The 22,435-nt window shown below is 44.7% G+C and overlaps 1 protein-coding gene and 1 long non-coding RNA gene across 2 annotated transcripts in view; one reads left to right on the top strand and one right to left on the bottom strand.

Annotated features, from left to right (window-relative positions):
• LOC138847915 (uncharacterized) overlaps positions 1 to 6,514 on the bottom strand; it is a 63,876-nt gene extending 57,362 nt beyond the window's left edge. Inside the window, exon 1 of the long non-coding RNA XR_011385787.1 lies at positions 6,399 to 6,514. This is a non-coding gene — a long non-coding RNA (uncharacterized lncRNA). The remainder of the gene's footprint in view (positions 1 to 6,398) is intronic.
• A 146-nt stretch (positions 6,515 to 6,660) lies between these two features.
• The window catches only part of LOC103345784 (zinc finger protein OZF-like), a 44,221-nt gene continuing 28,446 nt past the window's right edge, over positions 6,661 to 22,435 (top strand). Inside the window, 3 exon segments of the mRNA XM_070067668.1 lie at positions 6,661 to 6,790; positions 8,010 to 8,089; positions 16,846 to 17,048. The gene's annotated coding sequence lies outside the window, so the exon portion shown is untranslated.

Here is a 22,435-nt window from a genome sequence, read left to right as displayed (position 1 = left end):
GACTTCTTGGAAAAGACTCCAGAAGCACAGGCAATGAAAGCAGAAAGAAACAAAAGGGATTACATCAAGCTAAGAAGCTTCTGTGCTGCAAAGGAAACACTCAGCAGAGTGAAGAGTGGTAGAAAATATTTTCAAACTATATAACTGATAAAGGGTTAATATCTGATGTTTATAAAGATCTCAAGAGACTCAACTGCAACAAAATAACACAATTAAGAAATGGGCAAAAGACATGAACAGGAATTTTTCAAAAGATGTAATCAATACAAGTGGCTTACAGACACATGAAAAGATGATCAGTGTCATTAACCATCAGGGAAATACAAAGAAAACCACAATTGGGTTTCATCTCATCCCAGTTAGAATGTCTATCATACAAAAATAAAAAAATAATACATGCTGGTAAGGATGTGGGGGAAAAGGTACCCTTATATGCTGTTGGTGGGAATGTAAAGTAGTACAACCATTATGGAAGACAGTAAGGATATTCCTCAGAAATCTGAAAATAGATCTACTATATGACCCAGCCATCCCACTCCTGGGAATTTACCCAAACAAGATGAAATCAGGCTTTGAAAGAGTTATTTATAACCCCCATGCTTCCTGCAGCTCAATTGACAATAATTAAGACAAGCAATCAAGACAGATTCCCATTAACTGATGTCTGGAAAAAGAAAATGAGTAGTATGGAATACTACTCAGTTATAAAAAAGAATGAAATCTTATCTTTGCAATAAATGGATGCAACTGGAAAACATTATGCTTATTGAAATGAGCAATTCAAGAAAGATAAATGTCATTTCTTGCTTGATATGTTCTGATTAATATAGGATACAAGAATATATAACAATGAAATGGACTTATGATTTGATTATTGTTTTTAGCCCTTGTGTATACTCTAGTGAAACTGTGGTGTTGGATTTTTTTATTTGTTGAATATTATGGTTAGTGGTGCACTAAGCCTGAGATTAAAAAGAAAATTGTGAAATTATGTTTTTTGAATTCATGTTTTTATAAAACTTAAAGAGAAAAAGGAAGGGTGAAGGAGGATTGATGGAGGAAGTGAGAGGACTATGAATATCTTCTTAGCATTGCATGTATGAAATACATGAAATCTGTTCTCTTTATAATAAAAAATTTTTATAGAGCCTAAAGATAAACATCTCCAGCCAGCTGAACTTCAAAAAAAGTGCTAAGAATATGCACTGCAGAAATAGCAGTCTTTTCAAGAAATAGTGACTTTGAATATTGAATAGTCACACACAGAAGATTTAACCTTTATCTCTCATCATGTACAAAGAAATGAACTCAAAGGTGTTCACTTACCCTAGCCATTAAGATGTCAGTTAAGATGCTAGTGTCTCATATCAAAGTGCCTAGGAGATACCCAGCTCTGACTTCTGACTCCAGTTTCTACTAACGTAGATGCTGGGAGGGAGTAGGGATAACTCAAGTACTGGGTTCCCTCCACCATGTGGGAGAGCTGGATTGATTTCCACACTATTGGCTTCTGCTTGGTCCAGTCCTGGCCTTTGCTGGCATCTGTGGAGTCAATCCACATGAGAGCTCTGTCTCTTTTTGTCTATCTGCTCTCAAATAAATAATTTTTAAACTCAATTCAATATGATTTAGACTTAAATGTAAGACCTGAAACTACTAGCAGAAAATGCTTCAGGACCTAAAGTGGGTAAGCACTTTAGGGATAAGGCACCAAAGCACTGGATGAAAAAAAAGCAAAAGTAGTCAAATGGATTTTTATCAAATTTAAAAACTTCTACACAGCAAATAAAATAATCAACATAGCAAACAGACAATCTATGAAACTCTAGAAAATATTTATGAACTATACATCTAGTAAGGGATGAATAATTAGAATACATATACACACTGAAGACATTTTAAAAACTCAAAGAAAAGGGGCAAGTGCTGTGGCATAGTGGGTTAATGTCCTGGCCTGAAGCACCAGCATCCCATATGGGCACCGGTTCAAGTCCCAGCTTCTCCTCTTCCAACCTGGCTCTCTGCTATGGCCTGAGAAAGCAGTAGAAGATGGCCCAAGTCCTTGGGGCCCTGCACCTGCTTGGGAGACCAGAAGAGGCTCCTGGATTCAGATCGGCACAGCTGTGGCCATTGCAGCCACCTGGGAAGTGAACCATTGGATGGAAGACCTCTCTCTCTCTGCCTCTCCTCTCTCTGTGTAACTCTGACTTTCAAAGAAATAAATAAATCTTAAAAAAAACTCAATGAAAAATGAACAAATTTTAAAACTGGCATTAGATCTTAATGAACATTTGTCAAAGAAAGGCATACAAATGGCAAACAAGTACAGGAAAAATGTTCAGCATCACTAGTCAACAGGGAAATGCAAATCAAGATGAAAATTAGATACCAAGTTACTCCAGTTAGAGCCTATTATCAAAGACAAAACAGTGGTTGGTATTGTCACAAAGTGGTTGGTATTGTCACACAGTAGGTTAAGCCATGCTCTGTGATACTGCCATCCCATATGAGCACCAGTTCAACTCCGCATCCCTTCCAGCTCCCTGATAATGTGCCTCAGGAAGCAGCAGAAGGTGACCCAAGTGCTTGGGCCCCTGTCATCCACATGGGAGACCCAGAAGAAGTTTAAGCTTCTGGCTTAAGTCTGGCACAGAACCAGCCAATGTGGTCATTTGTGGAGTGAACCGGTGATGAAATATCTGTCTGTCTTGCAATGTCTCTCTCTCTTTGTAACTCTTTCTTTCAAATAAATAAATCTTATAAAAAAGAAAAATACACATTTGAAGGAATTGCATGTAAAATTTAATAAAAATTTGTAAAACTCAGTAACAGGAAATAAATGCTCCCAAATTTAAATACTGACAGAATATATAAAGAGACACATATAATACATATATTAAAATAGGCATATAAACCATTCTGAATATTAGGGAATTATGAGAAAAAATGTACTGTACATTAAGGAAGAGCACATGTAGACAGCAACAAGATGGATACACCATGTATCGGGATGGTTATACTTAAAAATAAATATTACAGAGGCTGGTACTGTGGCGTAGTGGTTAAGCGGCTGCCTGCAGTGCTGGCATCCCATATGGGTGCTAGTTCAAGACCCGGCTGCTCCACTTCCTGTCCAGCTCTCTGCTATGGCCTGGGAAAGCAGAAGATGGTCCAAGTCCTTGGGCCCCTGCACCCACGTGGGAGACCTGAAGGAAGCTCCTGGCTCCAGATCGGTGCAGCTGCAGCCATTACAGCCACTTGGGAGTGAACAAGCAAATGGAAGACCCTTTCTCTACCTCTCCCTCTCTCTCCCTCTCTCTATTTGTTCCCCCCTCCCCCTCTCCCTTTCTCTTCCCCTCCTTCTTTATCTGTGTAACTCTGAATTTGAAATAAAATAAATCTTTAAAAAATACACATTACACATGCTTTGCAAGGAGAGTAGCAGGACATCACATTCATTACTGGTGAGAGCACATAGTGGGACAGATGCTTTATCAGACATCTTGACATGTTATTAGAAATACACACCATGTCATACACTATACATGTTCCAATATATTTTCACAGCTAGTGTGAAAACGTATGCCTTGATAAAAGCTGACATGAAAATATATATAGCAGCTTTATTCACAATGGCTAAAGCTCATACAAAACCAAGTTGTTCCTCAACAGTTAACCACATAATAAAACCTTTAAAGTGGGTGGAGATCCTGGGAAGAGAACAGGAGATGAAGACACATGAGATGCTTAGGGTGCAGGCATTTAGCATGGGGACACAAGAGAAAAGCTAGGCTGCAGTCATAGGGGTTCTGGAAGCCTAAGGAAGACAATGACTTCAAGCAAAGGGCAGAGAGGTATCTAAAGGCTGCCATGAGCTGAAGGCACAGGCAATGAAGTCACTCCAGGGTAGAGGAAAATACTCTGGAGTAGAGATGCAGATAATTGATGGGAGATCATGGCTTCATGCAGAGGGGCTGGAGGACCTGACAGCTGGCTTGGGATGCAGGCACAGATGGACACTCAAGGAAAGATGTGATGGAGGGGCTGGCATTGTGGTGCAGTGGGTTACACCACTGCCTGTGATGCTGGCATCCCATATGGGTGCTGGTTTGTATGCTGGCTGTTCCCGTTCAGATCCAGCTCCCTGCTAATGACCTGGGAAAGCAGTGGAAAATGGCCTTAGTGTTTTGGCCTCTGCCACCCACGTGGGAGACCCAGAAGAACTCCAAATGCCTGGCTCCTGGCTTCAGTCTGGTGCAACCCTGGCCATTGCAGCCAATTGGAGAGTCTGCAAGGTTCTTTCTGTCTCTCTATGTGTCTCTCCTTCTATGTAATTTTCAAATAAATCTTTTTTAAAAAGAGGTGCTGGAGACACAGGGGCTGGAGACACATGAAAGCACATGGAGTCAGACTTTCGAGGGCTGACATGGAGTGCAGAGGTTTTACAAAGACAACACAAAACAGTGAAGAGAGGTCACAGTTCTATGGAGAGTGACACTGCAGAAAACACATGGGGTTTCCGGCACAGGAAAGGAGATACATGAAGCCTGGTATGGTTGCAGGCTCATGGGGATGGAGACACTGGGGCAGACAGGGTCTAAACTTACAGGGTTTGCAAATATATGAGAAAAGTAAGGGGATATGGATGCAGTGCTTAGAGAAAATGCAAATCCTTAAGTGAATATGTTAGGACACAGAAATCTCAGGTATCTTCTCAAGAATTAAAGAGGAAAAATGCTGAAAGAATATTTAAATAAAGGCAGGACATGGATGCAACAGACATTAATGAAATGTTTCTAGTCACAAAAGTACTACAGAAACATGTAAGGAAAACCATCTTTTAAAAGTTAAGAAAATTATTAAGCCAATAACCAATTTCAGGAAAGTAACATAGGGCCATTCTTTATAGAACATACAGAACTTAGCAAGACACTAAGAGGATATTGTTAAATTCTTAGAAGTAAAAATTTTACTCCAGAGTTCAAAATCTGTTACATTTTGAAAATCAGTCTCCCAAATCACAAATATAGCATGAAACAGAAAAACTTCTACGTAATTAAATAAGTTGATCAAATTTTTGAAAAGCCAACCACCCAAAAGTCCCACAAGTAAAATTTTGGGCCCAAACATACAGAATATTCTAAACCTTTAAGAAAGAAAAAAAATTAAATTTCCCCAACTCTTTCCAAGTAGAAAAAAATAGATAATATATTTGAATTACTTTTGGGAAGTCAGTGTTATATATATATATATGATGCCAGCAACACCAGGTTATGAAATTAATGAGCTTCTGATTCATAAACAGGTGATATCTTGAGCAAAAAATTATATGAATTCAAGCATATAGAAAAATATTGTAGGTCAATAACCCGTGAGACACATTAAAACGTAAAGGGCATTCAACACTGTCAAACAAACCCTATAAATCATTCAGGTAGGTTGAAAATGTGAGGTAATTACATGATCATTTAGATTAAGTGTTAAAGCATTTAACAAAATTCAGTATCCAGATGGAAAAAAAAATCAACTTCTGGCAAAACTGCAAAAAAGAGTGATTTCCTGTATGTGATCAAGAGAGTCTAAAATGGACCTACAGCAACTACTTAACACAGGATCAGTGAAAGCTTTTCCCCTGGGAATAGACCCAGCCATGCCTGCCTTCTCCCCCATCTCTCTTAACAGGGAAATCCAACAACAACAACAACAAGCATCAACCCTAAATAAACCAGTAACTCTGTCAATGTACCCAGATGACACCATTACATACAACAATACAATGTCATCCCGAACTCCATACAAATGACAAGTGAGGGTAACGAGATGAATGGGTAAAATGTCATGACTCGGGCATCCCATGTGGCCGCCAGTTCGAGTCCCAGCGGCTCCACTCTGACCCAGCTCTCTGCTGTGGCCTGGGAAAGCAGTGGAGGATGGCCCAAGTCCTTGGGCCCCTGCACCTGCGTGGGAGACCTGGAAGAAGTTCCTGGCTTCTGGCTTTAGATTGGTACAGCTCTGACCTTTGCGGCCATCTGGAGAGTGAACCAGAGGATGGAAGACCTTTCTCTCTCTCTCTCTCTCTCTCTCTCTCCCTCTCCCTCTCCCTCTCCCTCTCCCTCTCCCTCTCCCTCCCTCTCTCTCTGTAACTCTGCCTTTCAAATAATAAACCTTTTTAAAATATCATTATTAACAGCAAGAAACACATAGAAAATATTAAAAAGACAAAAGACAGACTAGAAAACACGTATCTACAAGAGAAATGAACCAAGAGGATTAACCACGTAATATCTTTAAACATTGTTCCAATGAACATCACAGAAACTTCCCAAAGAAGAAATCGTTTGGGATATGAAGAAACACAAAGACCAGAAGACGATGAACCGCAGTTGGCGGTGACTCACCTGGGGCGGCTTCTGCAGCTCACGGCGAACTCTAGAGGTCCCCAGAGCACCGCAGGAACATGGAGGCCACGGCGACACCGCCCGGAAATCAGGCACCAGGGCGGCCTCCGACCCCAAACTCAGCCGGCAATCCAGTCGCCTGGCAACAACCTCCCCACGCCCACTGCGCCAGCGAGCCTGCTGATTGGTTACGGCCTTTGTGACGCCACTCACGCCCATCGGCTTTGCAGCTGTCCAATCAGGGGCCCCGGTGAGGGTGGTGGATCACTTCATCATCTCGCGAGATCCCTGTGTCCTAGTGGTCCAGACTACAGCGGGAAGAGCGTCCGTGAGGTGGATCGGCCTTCTCTGCTCTGAGAAGAGGAAGCCAGAGGCCTCGCGAGCGGGAAGTGGTGAGTGTGTGGGGCCAGGTTTCCCAGAAGGGGCCGTGGGCGGATGGATCCTGCATAACCAGCTACAGAGGGACCTGGACTTCCCCCCAGTGAGCTCCTCCACCCGCTGACCCCACCGCTGCGGGCTGGGCTGGCTCTGGACATGGGTGACAGGCCCCGTCTCTGCACCAGAGACCTCGGCTCGCTCCAGAGCCTCCTCTCCGTCTGCGTGCGTGCAGTCTGCCTCTCCCCAGGTTGGGTGGAGAGGACAGAGGGAGATCGGGGAGTGTGGACTGCGCTGTTGCCTTTTGTTGAGGCGAGGCCAGCTCCAGCCTTCAGGCCCTGTTTGCCTGTCTTACCAGTTAGCTAAACTTGGGCTGGATCGCGTGCAATGTACTGCACACTGCTTTCCATTAGGTCCTCCAGTTAAAGTAAATTCTCATTCTTCTTAGAAATTATGTAACATTTCACTAAGAATCACTTTTATAATCAAGTAAGGCCAAACATTTGAGTAAATAAATTGTCAGGATGCAAATCCAGGAAAAAAAATGAAAAGAAACATGATCATTATTCCAGTCAAGTCTTTCTGATTTAGAAAATATTTTGGGGCTGGCGCTGTGGTGCAGCGGGTCAAAGCCCTGGCCTGAAGCGCTAGCATCCCATATGGGTGCCGGTTCTAGTCCCGGCTTCTCCTCTTCCAATCCAGTTCTCTGCTATGGCCTGAGATAGCAGTAGTAGATGGCCCACGTCCTTGGGCCCCTGCACCCATGTGGGAGACCCGGAGGAAGCTCCTTGCTCCTGGCTTCGGATCAGCTCAGCTCTGGCTGTTGCAGTCATCTGGGGAGTGAACCATCGGATGGAAGATCGCTCTCTGTATCTGTACCTTCTCTGTTACTCTTTCAAATAAATAAAATAAACCTTAAAAAAAGATAATATGTTGTTGATGCTAATTTGGCAACATTTCCCATACACCAGAACTGTATACTCAAATTGCGTGGAATTGAGCAAAAATAACCCAGGCGCTGAGGGCTCTAGGTATAGACTTATAAAACAAAATCTTGAAATCTGGTGTCTCTTTTTTTGACAAAAGAACAGGAAATAAATGCTATCAGTTGTGTATGGGGAAGACAAGTACTTTGAGGGGAAGTAAATGATGGCTTTTGTGCTCATAAGGATGGTGGGGGTGTCAGAAATATGGCATTGATCACATATTTCCCTTTCTAAAACATCTTCCCTACAGGTCCAGAAATTGCTCAGGTGTCGGTGTAGGTGGATGAGCAACAGACAGTCCTGCCTTCTTGATTCCCCACAAAGATACAGGTACAGTTCATCTTCATGTTTACAGTGGTTAAGAGTTTCAGGGTATACAGTGCAAGATCTTGATTTTGAATGTGTTTTCTGTGTTTCTGTTTAATGTCATGTGAAAAGTTTTCAAAGTTCTCTTTTTTTCTGGTGTTAAATTTTCAGCCATTTGAAACAGGTTTGCTGTTATTTCTACACAAAAGCTCCATTGCCAAGTGTAATGCATTCAGAACACTTTCCCCAGGCCTTTCATCTTCTGCTCTCATCTTGGGTCCTGTAAAACCTTTTGGGTTCTAGACTCTGGATGTATAAATTCTGTTCTCCCTGAGCTGTTCTTTGTGAAATGCCAATCTTATATTGCTAATGCTTGCATGTTACAGTAAGACTCCATTTACCTGGGCCACAATAACAAATGAGGAACAGAATGTTAGAGCTGTGACAAGGGAATGAGATATGCTCTCTTGATCAGGGGGCCCTCGCGTAGGATTGTGTACTTAGATGTCTGAGTAACTTTACAAGCTTGGATTTATTGGACACTTTTTTGTGAATACTTTGTTGTTAGTCCTACTTAGGTTTTGATTAATGATTAGATAACTTTCTGGCAAGGCATGTTGTAGAGAAAATTGCATCTCCCAAAGGAGACCACCTACTCACCACATTGCTAATTAGTCTTCACCTGATGAGCCATTAGTCATGGAAAGGGGCAAGGAGCAACTTCGATAACTTCAGAGCGAACTCTAGAAGACAATCAGATATGTTCTAATTGCACTCAGCTTCCTCTCCCATGGGTTGAATGCAGGACATGGGAGAGGGAAATACACCTTCCTCTACAACACCAAGACTGGACTCTCACTCCTTCACTGGAGCTGTGATTCCCAAGCTTCCTACAAATACAGACACTATTTCTTTCTCCTTCCCCTCTCTCCCTTCCATTCTCATTCCAACAAAAGCAGATGTGATTTTACTGGAAACATTGATCTATCCTTAAACTTTTCATTATAAAAAATGAATTGACTGAACCCATTCAATCATATCTTTATTCATACTTAGATTGTATTACCATATAACTATGAATACAACAACAAACCTAAATTATCTGTCTACCATCTTCTCTATTCCATGTTACATGGATTTGGCCTTTTATGAAAAATTTATTGTTATGTTTCCAAGCCATATGATTATAAAAGTTAGCTGCCTTACCTCTCCAAGAAAGATGAGCACATTTAGACTAAGCTGTTTTGTGTATTTTCTAGGCTGTTTGTTATTTTGTCTGAGCATCCTTCTGGTTTATTGGAACCTCAGCTACTTGCCGAGACATGTTCTTTGTATCAGTACACAAAAGAACAAGGTTGAGAAACATTTTGTCAGGTAGTGACAAGAATGTCACAGTGCTGTGACCTACAAGGCTTGTTACAGAAAACTCAAAGTTATAAAGAAATGTTGAGTTTAGAAAGGAATGCCTGAAGCAGCTAGCTAAATGCAGCTCTCAAACACATAAGCAGGGCTGCTACATAGAGTGGTTTAAGGACTTGTCAAAGGTCACATGGCTGATAACTGGTACAGGAGGAATTCAAGCTCCATTCCTCCTGATCCTAATAAACTAGTTCTTTTTTTTTTTTTTTAGATTTATTTCATTTGTTTCAAAGGCAGAGGCAGAGAGAGAGGTATTACATTCAATGGTTCACTCTTCACATGGCCACAATGTCCAGAGCTTCATCTAGGTCTCCCACATTGGTGCAGGGACCCAAGGACTTGTGCTGTCTTCTTCTGCTTTCTCAGGCCATATCAGAGAGCTGGATTGGAAGTTGAGCAGACAGGACTCAAACTGGTGCTCTTATGGGACGCTGGTACTGCAGGCAGTGGCTTTACCCACTATGCCACAGTGCTAGCCTGATAGACTAGTTCTTTAACCACAAGGAAAGTAATTGCAAAGATTCACTGAGTGCTTCCTGTGAACCAGGTGCAGCTTCATAGGCAGTGACTTGGCAACCATGGCTTCATAGTGAAATTACCCAGATTTTGTGTGTCTATACAGTATGTTAGCTCAGTTACAGCAAAAATGGATGCTTGATGAGCCTAAAGGACATGATGAGACTTTGACGGGGACGGGACTGAGTATTGGGCTGAGTAGAGATTTTTAAAGAGAACACCTGCCCTGTATGGATACTACCTCCATTCCACATCACTGGGATCATCCTCTGCAGGGGCAGCAGAAGTTAGATACTTCCTCCCCATCTCCCATAACAGATTCCTTGATTTTTTTCTGTTGGGCACACCTGCTGCCATGATGTGTGACTCCCAGGAAATGTACTTTAAAATTTTTACTTATTTGAGAGGCAAAGAGAAGGAGACAGGTAGACATGGAGAAAGCTCCCATCTGCTGGTTCACTTTTCAAGTGTCTACAAGGGCTGGGATGGGACTGGTCCTAAATCAGGAGGAAATAACCCAATCCATTTCTCCCATGGTGATGAAAGGGACCCAATTACTTGAATCATCACTGGAAACTCCCTGGGTGAACATTACCAGGAAGGTGGAATTGGCAGCTGCAGCCAGGAGTCAAAGCTAGGCACTCTGATATGGGAAAGGGGCATCTTATCTGCTAGGCAAAATGCCTGACCCAAGGAAATATTCTATTGTCCTTGTGGATGGGATGGAGAGCAGATGACTGGAGCTGCAGGAACCATTTGATCCCATGAGGGAACCTTATGGATGAGGCAACAAGGCAAATGAGCCCCTCCTGGAATGAATATCTTTGAATCCTTATATGTGAAAGAAGTGTTAAGCTACAGGTGTTTTTATTTTTTAGACATTATTTATTTAAAAGGCAGAGTTACAGAGGAAGAAAAGTCAGAGAGAGGTATCCTCCATCTTCTGGTTCACTCCTCAAATAGCTGCAGCCACTAGGACTTAGGCTGAAACTGTGAGCTAGCAGCTTCATCCAGGCCTCCCACCTGGGTGCAGGGACCTGAGTACTTGGATTCTGCACTGCTTTCCCAGGTGTATTAGCAGGGAGCTCCAGCAGAAGCAGAGCAGCCAAGACTAGAACTGGCACCCTTATGGGATGCCAGTCATAGGCTGTGGTTTAACCCATTATACCACAATGCTGGCCCCTAACCTACACTTTTAAATATTTACTTTGTGTGCTACTCATAGCTGGAATAAACTCTAATACACATGAGTCATTTTATTCCTTTGATACTGACAATAACCCTCTAAACAAGCACTGTGATACTCTCCATGGGCAGGTGAGAAAGTGGAGCCCATAGAATCTAAATACCTTCCTCAGGGCCACACAGCTGAGTGGGAAAACTGAGGTTCCTGCACCCCTTTTTAGGCACTACAGTACCTTCCTCAAAAGTAAGATGAATCAAACAGAAGAAATCCTGGTGGCTTTGTCCTCAGGACACCTTGTGCTAAGACAAAATTATGAGTCCAACTGTTTAGTGGCCCATTAGGTGACCGTGGATAGCTCAAAATCCTCCTCACAAACACCTTGTAGAGAGTACATGGTATTTTCACTGGGATGTTTTTGAGTTCAGGTCACTAAAAGCCCATCTCCAACCAGCTTGAACAATGAGGAGAGTCAGACACAGTGGTCCTGGGCTCGACAAATTCAATGGCTGGTGATGTCTGTGAGAACATGGGTTCTTTTCACCTCTGCTCTGTGACTCACAGCACTACCATTATCTGAAGTTGATTCTCTTTGTGGCAAAAGGAATTAGGCTTGGAGCAAGCAGTAGAGATTATCCACACTCTTATTTATGGGTAATAGAAAGAGAATGGAATTCGTTGTCTTTCTTTAAAAACTGAGGTGGGGGGTGAGTGCTTGGCCCAGTGGTTAAGACAGCTCTTGAGAAACTTTCATCCCAAATTGAAGTGCCTGGTACAAGTCTTGGCACACTTGCAATTCCAACTTCCTGCTAATGTGCAACCTGGGAGGCAGCAGATATGGGGAGACCAGATTGAGTTCTCTGATCCCATCCTCAGTGTGCCCAGCCCTAAATATTTCAGGCCTTTGGAGAGTGAAATGGCAGATAGAAGGTCTCTTTCTGTGTCTCAAATAAATAAGCATATAAATCTGTAAATAAATAAGTAATATCAAAGTAGAGGGTGTTATGGTACAGTGGGTTAAGCTGCCACTTGGGATGCCCATGGCCCATATTGGAGGACCTGAAATCAGGTCCCACCTCTGCTTCCAGTTGAGCTTCTTGCTAATGCACCTGGGAAGCAATGGTGATAACCTAAGTATGTGAGCTCCTGACACCCATGTCGGGGAACAGGATGGAGTTCCTAGCTTCAGCCTGGCCCAGCTGCAGACATTTGGGGAGTGAGCCAGTGACTGGAAGTGCTCTCTAATACATAAATCTTTTAAAACTCTAGGTTGAATTTTCTTGCCAATCACCTCCTGTTCAATAGCAAAGGTTGGAGTTATCATCAGAGGTATCATCTGAAGTGGGACAGTAATAGACAAATGACCATCAAGGCCAGGGGAGTAGGTGCAGACAGGACTGTAATGTTTTAACAGGAATGCTCCCTCTGGGCCAACTACTCAGAGATCTTCCCTGCAACCCTCCCTCCCTGCCCCAGGACACTACTTTCAGAGCTGTCTATGGCCACAGAGAAGAGGTGGTCTGGAGCGTGGTCACTGAGGAGAGAGGAAGGGCTGTGAACCTCAGGGTCTCCTTTCTCCTGGTCTGGAGTCCCTTCTACACCACAGGTCTGCAGCAGAGCATGCCTGTCACCTCCCTCAGCCTGCGACACAATCTATTAACATTGCCCATGATTATGTTAGACTTAGGGACCACAGTGTACTGTCCACTATGTCAACTTGAACTTCTAGGTTGGGGCTGGCACTGTGGAGTCATGGATAAAGCTGCCACCTGCAGTGCCGGCATCCCATATGGGCGCCAGTTCTAGTCCCGGCTGCTCCACTTCCAATCCAGCTTTCTGCTATGGCCTGGGAAAGCAGTAGAAGATGGCCCAAGTCCTTGGGCCCCTGGACGTGTGTGGGAAGACCCAGAGGAAGCTTCTGACTCCTGGCTTCGGATTGGCACAGCTCCAGCCCTTGTGACCAATTGGGGAGTGAAAGAGCAGATGGAAGGCTTCTCCTTCTCCCTCTCACCCTCTCCCTCTCCCTGCCTTTCCTGCTTGCTCTGTGTAACTCTTTCAAAGAAATAAATAAATCTTAAATAAAAAAGAACTCCTAGTTTTTTCATGAAGGTGACACCTGAGTGTATCCCTCCCAGGCAGCAAGGTTGGGAAGAGCTTGTCAGCTAGAAAGACCAGGGAGGTGAGACCAGAGAGCTGCTAGTTGGTGAGAGCCTTCTGACCTGACCTGTGTTTGTGGGTGGGATGTAGCCTATCCCTATTCCCTCCATCTGTGAGTGGGACCTGTTCTCTCAGCTACAGTTCTAGGAGAAATTGCTGTATTTAGCTCATGGCCCAATCACTGCTGTGTGGAAGGATTCACCAATTAAGCCTCTGCAGTGTGTATGGGAAGGGCTATGGTAAGGGTTTTGCTGTCCTCATTAAAATGAAGTAATGGAGAAACTGTCCCCAGGCACTGCCAGGTGAGCTCCACACCAGCTCTGCCCTCCTTTCCAGAGATTCAGCCTCCCAGGATGCACCACTTCCATAGGCCCCTCCAACTCTTCCTTTATGTGGGGAGAGGGTGGGTGGCAGAAGGCTGCAGGCTCTGCCTGTTGCTAAGGGGAAGTAATGGAAGAGGACCAAAAGAACCGTGCCCTGGAACACCAGGGTTCTGTGCCTGTTCCTATTACTATGCTACTCAGGCAGTTTTCTTCTGTTTCCATTTGTGAACCATGTGTCTGTCATTTAGAGACTGGGAGTCCTGCATCAGCTGCATAACACTTTGCCCGGGGCTCACTGGTTCAGGTGCTCTGCATTCTCCTGCAGCCTCCGTGCTGCCCCAGGGAGTCCTGCCCACATTATTTTGATAAGTACATCTCTAAAGCCATTTAAAGTAATTTGTGTTTAGAAATGAAATGAGGTCATCATTACTGGCTGACTAGATGCCTATTTAAATGACTAACTTTACCTTGACTTAGTTACTGATCTCCCAGTTGGAAGTTAATACATAATTATTTTAAGTTTTTTTAAAGATTTATTTATTTTATTTGAAAGGCAGAGTTACAGAGAAGCAGAGAGAAAGAGAGAGAGGTCTTCCATCCACTAGCTCACTTCCTAAATGGTCACAATGGTCAGAGCTGGCTGATCCAAAGCTAGGAGCCAGGAGACTTTTCCAGGTCTCCCATTTTGGTGCAGGGGCCCATGGTCTTGGACCATCCTCTACTGCCTTCCTAGGCCTCAGCAGAGAGCTGGATTGGAAGCAGAGCAGCTGGGTCTCGAACCAGTGCCTACATGGGATGCTGGCACTGCTGGCCTTACTTACTCTCTATGTCACAGCACCAGTCCCAATATGTAATTTTTTTTTTAAATTTTTTGACAGGCAGAGTGGACAGTGAGAGAGAGAGACAGAGAGAAAGGTCTTCCTTTGCCGTTGGTTCACCCTCCAATGGCCACCGCGGCCGGCGCGCTGCGGCCAGCGCACCACACTGATCCGATGGCAGGAGCCAGGAGCCAGGTGCTTTTCCTGGTCTCCCATGGGGTGCAGGGCCCAAGCACCTGGGCCATCCTCCACTGCACTCCCTGGCCACAGCAGAGGGCTGGCCTGGAAGAGGGGCAACCGGGACAGAATCCGGCACCCCGACTGGGACTAGAACTCGGTGTGCCGGCGCCGCTAGGCGGAGGATTAGCCTAGTGAGCCGCGGCGCTGGCCCCAATATGTAATTTTTAAACCAACACTATCTATTAAACTCTAAAACACCACTGCCTGTGTTCTACATAAAAGTCCCCTAAGTGACCTTTCCAAACCACTACTTTACCATGGCATCCCTGATACCAGCATTTCTTTCCCCTGAATTATCATTTCTGCTGAACAAGTAACTGTGCACCTTTATTGCAAGAGGTCTTTTAAGTGCACAAGAATGTTTTTTAAAGATTTATTTATTTGAAAGTCACAGTTATAGAGAGGTTTCCATTTGCTGATTCAGTCCCCAAATGGCCAGGCTGAAGCCAGGAGCTTCTTCTGAGTTTCCCACATGGTATATGGGCCCAAGCACTTGGACCATCTTCCACTGTTTTCCCAGGCACATTAACAGGGAGCTGGATCAGAAGTGGAACCAGGACTCAAACTGCTACCCATATAGGATGCTGGCACTTCAAAAGGTGGCTTAACCCTCAAGAATTTATTTTGAATGACCATCTTTGTGACACAGCAAGTTAAGCTGCCACAGGTGAGGCCAGCATCCCATATTTGAGTGCCAGTTGCAGTCCTGGCTATTTTGCTTCCTACTAATGCTCCTGGCAGAAGAGCCCCTACCACCCCTGTGGGAGACTCAAATGGACTTCTGGTTCCCATCTTTAGCCTGGGCCAGTCCTGGCTCTTGTGGTCATTTTGGGAGAGAACCAGAAAATGAAAGATCTGTATCTCCCCTTTCCACCTGCCCCATAACTGTCTTTCATAAAAATAAACAAAGTTAATCTTCCACCTGCGGCATTGGCATCTCATATGGGCACCGGTTCTAGTCCCAGCTGCCCCTCTTCCAATCCAGCTCTCTGCTATGGCCTGGGAAAGCAGTAGAAAATGGCCCAAGTGCTTGGGCCCCAGCACCCACATGGGAAACTGGGAAGAAGCACCTGGCTCCTGGCTTCGGTTCGGCACAACTTCAGCCATTGCGGCCATCTGGGGAGTGAAACAGCAGAAGGAAGACCTTTCTCTCTGTCTCTCTCTCTCACTCTTTGTAACTGTACCTCTAAAATAAATAAAAATTAAAAATAAATGGATTTTCTTTAAAAAATATTTTGAAATCCATGTACCATTTTTGTATAATAGGCATTTTCCATGAACTTTTTGAAGACCGTTCACATGCATAGATTTCAAAATTTGTTGCATAAGATTATCTTTTAATTCCATTTTCCACAAACTTTTGAAGCTCTCATATTTGCTTTTACTTCTATTTTGCTATATATATGTATATAAACAGTATATATGTCTAATTTTATTTCTTGCAAAACATGGATTGCATTTCCTTCCTCATGTTTTCACTCCAGTTTTAGTTTCCTCTTTTCTGCACTCGTAATCCGTCTTGCAATTTCTTCTCATCTCAGTCTATCCTATGTGAAGTGATCAGGTCAGACTCCTTGGAGAACAGTTTTCGTCTTCTTACTCTCTTGTACAAAACTGTTTAAAAAAAAATCCTCATACTTAAGAATGAGGTATGCCTCCTAAGTAGTGGTTTAACCTGCTGCACCACAGTGCTCATCCCTGACATTTTATTTGATATTTCCCTGGCATTTTGAATTGTTTTACCTAAATTCATTTGTTGGAGCCAGTGTTGTGATGCATTAGGATAATCTGTGGCCAGTGATGCTGGCATCCCATATGGGCACTGGTTTGCATCTCAGCTGTTCTACTTCCCACCCAGCTCTCTGCAGTGCATCTAAGAAGCAGCATACTACCCAAGTTCTTGAGTCCCTGTCACCATGAGGGAGACTTGGATGGAGTTCCAGATCCTGGCTTTGATCTGACCCAGTCCTAGCCATTGTGACCATTTGGTGTGAGAACCTGCAGATGGGAGATCTCTCCCTCCCCCATTCCTGTCTCTCCTTCTTTATAACTCTGTCTTCCAAATAAATAAACAGATCTTTTTAACATATTTATTTTTCAACCTTTTTTCTCCCTACCTTCTAGCACACTCCCTTGGTGCTGCTGCTCTCTGTGGACTTGTCCTCCTCAGCCTCCGACTAGAGCACAGCCACCTCTCCAATGCTGACATCCTCTGACACACGTTTCGCTCTTCTGTTCTCTTTAAACTGCAGACTCTGCTTGGGCAACCCAACTAACTCTCATGCATAGACACACACACCTGAGGACTCCAGAGTCTTGGATTTCAGGTCAGAATTAACTTTCATATTCAGATGACTGGTGAAAAAACAAGTCTGGAAGCCAGGGTGTAGCCTTGTGGTTTAGATGCCTGTGTCCCACATTGGAGTTTCTGGGTTTGATTCCCCGTTCCAGTCCCTGACTCCAACTCCCTGAAAATGCAGACCCTGAGAGCTAGCAAGTGATGGCTCAGATGATGGGGTTCCCTGCTCCTGGGCCAGCCCTGGCCACTGTGGACATTTGAGCAGTGAACTAGGGGGTCAATACCACTTCTCTGACTACTTGTTTGTCTCTTTGCATCTCAAATTAAAAACAAAACTAAAAAGTATGTCTATATCTTCCATTAAAATAACTTCCTCAATGGCTAAAAATAGTTTCATTGTTAAAGTTAGCAAAAAAATGCTTCTTGGTTATAAATGATATTTGAATAATTTATAACTATAAATCAGACTTCCATAGTGGATAAGGAAGAGAAAGATGAGAGCATTAATTTTTACTTCTGGCTTTGGTGCTTCTTTGTCATGTAACCTTGGAAAATTCATTTAAACTCATAGAGCCCAAGTTGAGTGTCTTTAAAATTACAGGCTCATCTAGTTGAGGCAAGTGGCATAAAGCTGAGAGCCTTCCTTGTTTCTATGCCAAAAGAGCTAAGTGGCATTAGCAAGTCATTTTACCACTCTGATTCTTCCTCCGCTGTGAAATAAGAAGATTGTCTTTATATCTAAAGGATTTATTTTACACAATACTAGCTTGTGGTAAGGTTTGCATGACTGTCAGGTCTTCTGCAACTCTACTGTATTATTAGCAGTTGGCACTGAAGACGAAATGCTAAACAACATAGAACAGCTAGGACTGGGGTCCGCGCTGTGGCATCACTAGTGGGTTAACTCCCTGGCCTGAAGTGCCAGCATCCCATTTGAGTGCTGGTTCAAGACCTGGTTGCTCCACTTCTGATCCAGCTCTCTGCTATGGCCTAAGAAAGCAGTAGAAGATGGCCCAAGTCCTTGGGCCCCTGCACCCATGTGGGAGACCAGGAAGAAGCTCCTGGCTCCTGTTTCGGATCAGCACAGCTCCGGCCCTTTTGGCCAACTGCTGAGTGAACCACCAGAAGGAAAACATCTCTCTCTGCCTCTCCTCTCTCTGTAACTCTGACTTACAAATAAATCAATAAATAATAAAATAAAATAAAAGAACTGCTAGGGCTTGTAGTTCTATTAGCACCTACACAAAAACATTTGAGTTCATGGGAATTTTTAAATTTAAATACAGAAACACTGAATTACTGTTCAGAATCAGTATGGTGCCGAAGGGTGATTTATCTGCCCCACCTGGGGTGAATATGCTGAGAAATAAAAGGAGATAAGCAGACCTTCTAGGTTAAGTCTCATTCTCCTTGGTGAGCTGCTCATTTGTGTTTGATGACACAGCCTTTCTGCACTCTTGTGATACTTGCAATGGATTAAATTGAAGACTAATTCACATTTGCAGGCCAGCAGCTCTTGGAATGCTTCTGACCACAGCAGTGCTTCCTTCAGGGAAGGTCTGCAGGAGCAGTTCTGTAGTGACTTGTGCTCAGAGCAGTTCCCCTCCCAGCTCAGCAGTGAGCTGTTAAGATTACAAACACAGGAATCTCAACTTACTTGATGAAAGTTTGCTATTTGCTTTTCATGCTGATTTTGGCCTTCCCAGGAGTGGTGGGATTTTGCAATAAGTAGCTTAATTATGTCTTCAAATCTTTTAATCTTTAAAAAAATACATTTCACTAAATGACCATCCTTGAATACACTACTGAGTCTGAATGCATTTTTACCAAATAAATTCACCCAATAGCTACAAACCAAAAGCCAATAGCAGGCTTACCCATGTAATATTAAACTCAGCCCCGAAGTACTGAGCAGTTTCATCAGTTCCTCAGAATGTAACTACGCTGTGAGGACTAAAGATAGGACTGCCCAAATTTTAATTTTCAATACACTGCACAGCTAACAAAGCAGATGCTGTCTCTGGCCCACAAAAGGGGACAGTTTCCCTGCAAGGTTAACCGCAATCGGGAGACATTTCACACCTGATGGAACCCACAGCGGGACTGTCTTGAGCCAGTTCCTCTGCTTCCTTTTCCACCTTCGGTCCTCGACAGGCCAGAGACCACGCACAGCAGGTGCCACCAGCTCATCCATTTCCCCCTGTAACCCGCAATGCTCCTGGGAGGCAGATGCCACAGAACAGTGATTTGTTCCATGGTTGTCACTGCATGAGATCAGCCCTCTCATGAGAAAATGACCATGGACTCAAACGAGATATCCAACCGCAGAAGCACTGCCCCCAGCAGCAGTGCAGGAGGATGGATTACTGAAGGCACAGCATGGCCAGGATCTCTAGGGACCCCACAGGACTCTGCTGCCCTGGATGCCTACAGCAGGTGGCTGCACGAGGGCCCAGTGCACCTCCAGTGCCCTCCTACCAAGCCCTTTCTGGGTGTCTGCCGGAGCAGACCACACAGATGCAGCATCAGTGTGCAAATCAACACCACGTGCTTAGTTTTCCTGCTGAGACTCGGCCTTCATTGCTTCCCCAAGTGCCACACATGCTGCAAACCTCAGCCAGCAGGGCTGGTGGGAGAGGCTGAGGGTCACACTCACTGGGTCTGCCTCCCCTCCTGGCTCTCCACGTTGCCACCTGTGTTCTTGTCCCAAGGTCCGAAATTGAGCTCAATGGCCAAGAATGGAACACCACCCACATCACCAGCACACACCGCAACTAGCAGCTGCCCGCCAATGACCACCGCCTTTATAGCCGGCCCGGCATGGGGTGCCGAGTCTGGCAGCGCTGGTCCTGTCCCAGGACAGCGAGGATTGGTCTGAGGCCCCTGGCTGGGCTGAGCCTAAGCTGCCCTGCAGCAGATTCTGGAAGCAAGGGAGCTGCTGATGGCTGAGGCCCGGCTCAGAGCACACTCAGGGAGACGCCACGCCCGGCAGGGGCACTGGGGTCCTGGACATTCCCAGGCTGCAGTCCTGGGGCAGAGGCTGGCTCAGCCCTTCTTCCCCAGCCCTGTCTGCAAGTGGAGCGGGGTTCCCATCGGGGCAGCTTCCTTCACGGGAGGGCCTCGACTCCGGGTGCTGGCCTGCAGCCTTCCGGGAGGGAGTAGGAGACAGCAACTTTGTAAGGAGGTGACACCCGAGCTGGGCCTGCTTTTGGGGTCAGCTCTAGATGCACGTCTGCATGTGCCTGGACCTGCGGGGCCGCTGCTCACCTCCTGGAGGCTCTGGGAGCCAGGCATCCTGGTGGTGGGGGCAGGAGGGCAATGCGCTGAGCTGGCCCTGGGTGCACCAGGCTCTTTGGAGCCTTTCAGAGTTGAGGTTACCTCCTGAGTCACTCCTGGTCCATTTGGGATTTGCCAGAACCCTGAATTAGGGGTGTGGCGGAGGTGACAGTGGTTGACTTCAATGCACTTTATTTGCGAATTCTTCAAACACAGCTTCTCCCTACTCCTGCAGGCTTTAAGGTGATTGATGAGGACAGAGTCCCTGAGCTGCAAAGAGACTGAATTTTGGAAACTACGTCCAGAACTCCACAGTGCATATTTAGGTGCTCTTCCCTCAGGCCTGCAGGTAGACAGCAAGAGCAACAGTAAGATATTAATTACTGTAGATATTCTTCTTTCTTTACAGTAGACCCACCAAAAGAGAATGGGAGATGTGTGCTTGAACAGTGGAACCAGTCAGCATGCTAGGGTGAACTGCCCAAGTGCTTGTGCCCCTGCACACACATGGGAGACCCAGAGGAAGCTCCTGATTTCCTGGCTTCAGATCAGCCCAATCTCTGGCCATTGTAGCCATCTAGGGAATGAGCCAGCAGATGGAAGACCCCCTTTTCTCTCTCTGCCTCTCTCTCTGTAACTCTACCTCTTAAATAAATAAATAAAATCTGTTTAAAAATGTAATTGAATGTTAAGTAATGTGAGGATAGGGCAATACAGAGATTCCCAAATTTTAGTGTAATACTTTTAACAAATACTCCCCATTTACTTAACAGAAGAGCAATTCCTTGTGTGCCTGCTGCAACCTTGCCACCATTTGAAGGGGAAGAGCCATTGCCTGCCCTGAGGGGCCAGTGCTGCACCTCCTCAGGTGTGCACACATGACTGTCGGACTGTCACTTCCCTAATGAGAGGATTAGAGCTGGCAGAGGGCACAGACAGTTCTTTATAATTATTTCCTACAGTCAGGTTCTTTATAGTTATTTAAGTGCTATAGTAGTTACTGTGCATATCCAGAGCAGCCATTCTCCCAGCCTCTTATTTGCTTTCCGACAAGTTCAATAGTTTGTAGTGATTTTCCCCCATGGAAGTCAGTTTGTATTTATTTCTGTGAAGGATATCAAAACCAGGGTGCACTGTCTTTAAGGGACTTATGGATCTACAATCTTCAAAATGGGTTTATAAATAATAAAATAGCAAAAAATTTGAGGACAGTTTTTACAGCATCAATCTTCAATTGTTAATTAAACAAAGATATTTTTGTGTAAACAGAACAAAATTATATGGACATTCACAGTTACATTTTTTTTTTGACAGGCAGAGTTAGTGAGAGAGAGAGAGACAGAGAGAAAGGTCTTCCTTCCATTGGTTCACTCCCAAATGGCCGCTGTGGCCAGTGCCTGTGCCAATCCGAAGCCAGGAGCCAGGTACTTCTTCCTGGTCTCCCATGCAGGTGCAGGGCCCAAGCACCTGGGCCATCCTCCACTGCCTTCCCGGGCCACAGCAGAGAGCTGAACTGGAAAAGTAGCAACCGGGATGGAATTGGTGCCCCAACTGGTATTAGAACCCAGTGTGCGGGGCCACAGGCAGAGGATTAGTCTAGTGACCCCCAGCACTGGCCACATTCACAGTTACATTAACAACAAAGATGTATGGGGTTTGCTCACCCTGTCACCATCTGCCTACTTGTTGGCCCCCGAGGACTGCTGAGGCTGTCTTCTGTACTGGGAGATGGCATTCCAGAGACTGCCACTATGAAAGCAACAAGAGAGGTGTCAGGAGTCTTTTGGCAAAAGTGACTTCAAAAAGTTTGTGGAAAAATAAAAGAATGTAGGGGCATCTGTTCATAGTGGGTCAGGCTTGTGCACCTGGGAGGCAGCAGATGATGGCTTAAAGGCTTGGAATTCCTGGCTGGGCCAGCCCCAGATGTTATGGGCATCTGGAAAGTAATGCAGTAGATGGAGGTTCTCAGTTGCTGTCTTTCAAGTTATTTTTTAAGGTGTTAAGTTCAAAAATAACTAAATAAATTGTGAGAGCTACACATAATTCATACTATGTATATTCCATATGTATGGCTTTCAGTTTCTTTGTACCTTTTTTTTTAAGATGGCAGAGTGAGGTAGGGAGATAGATCTTCTATCT

Source organism: Oryctolagus cuniculus (genome assembly GCF_964237555.1).
Source record: "Oryctolagus cuniculus chromosome 17 unlocalized genomic scaffold, mOryCun1.1 SUPER_17_unloc_3, whole genome shotgun sequence".
NCBI lineage: Eukaryota > Metazoa > Chordata > Mammalia > Lagomorpha > Leporidae > Oryctolagus > Oryctolagus cuniculus.
Note: the sequence above shows the minus strand (reverse complement) of the source record. Positions and strands in the feature narration are given on the sequence as shown.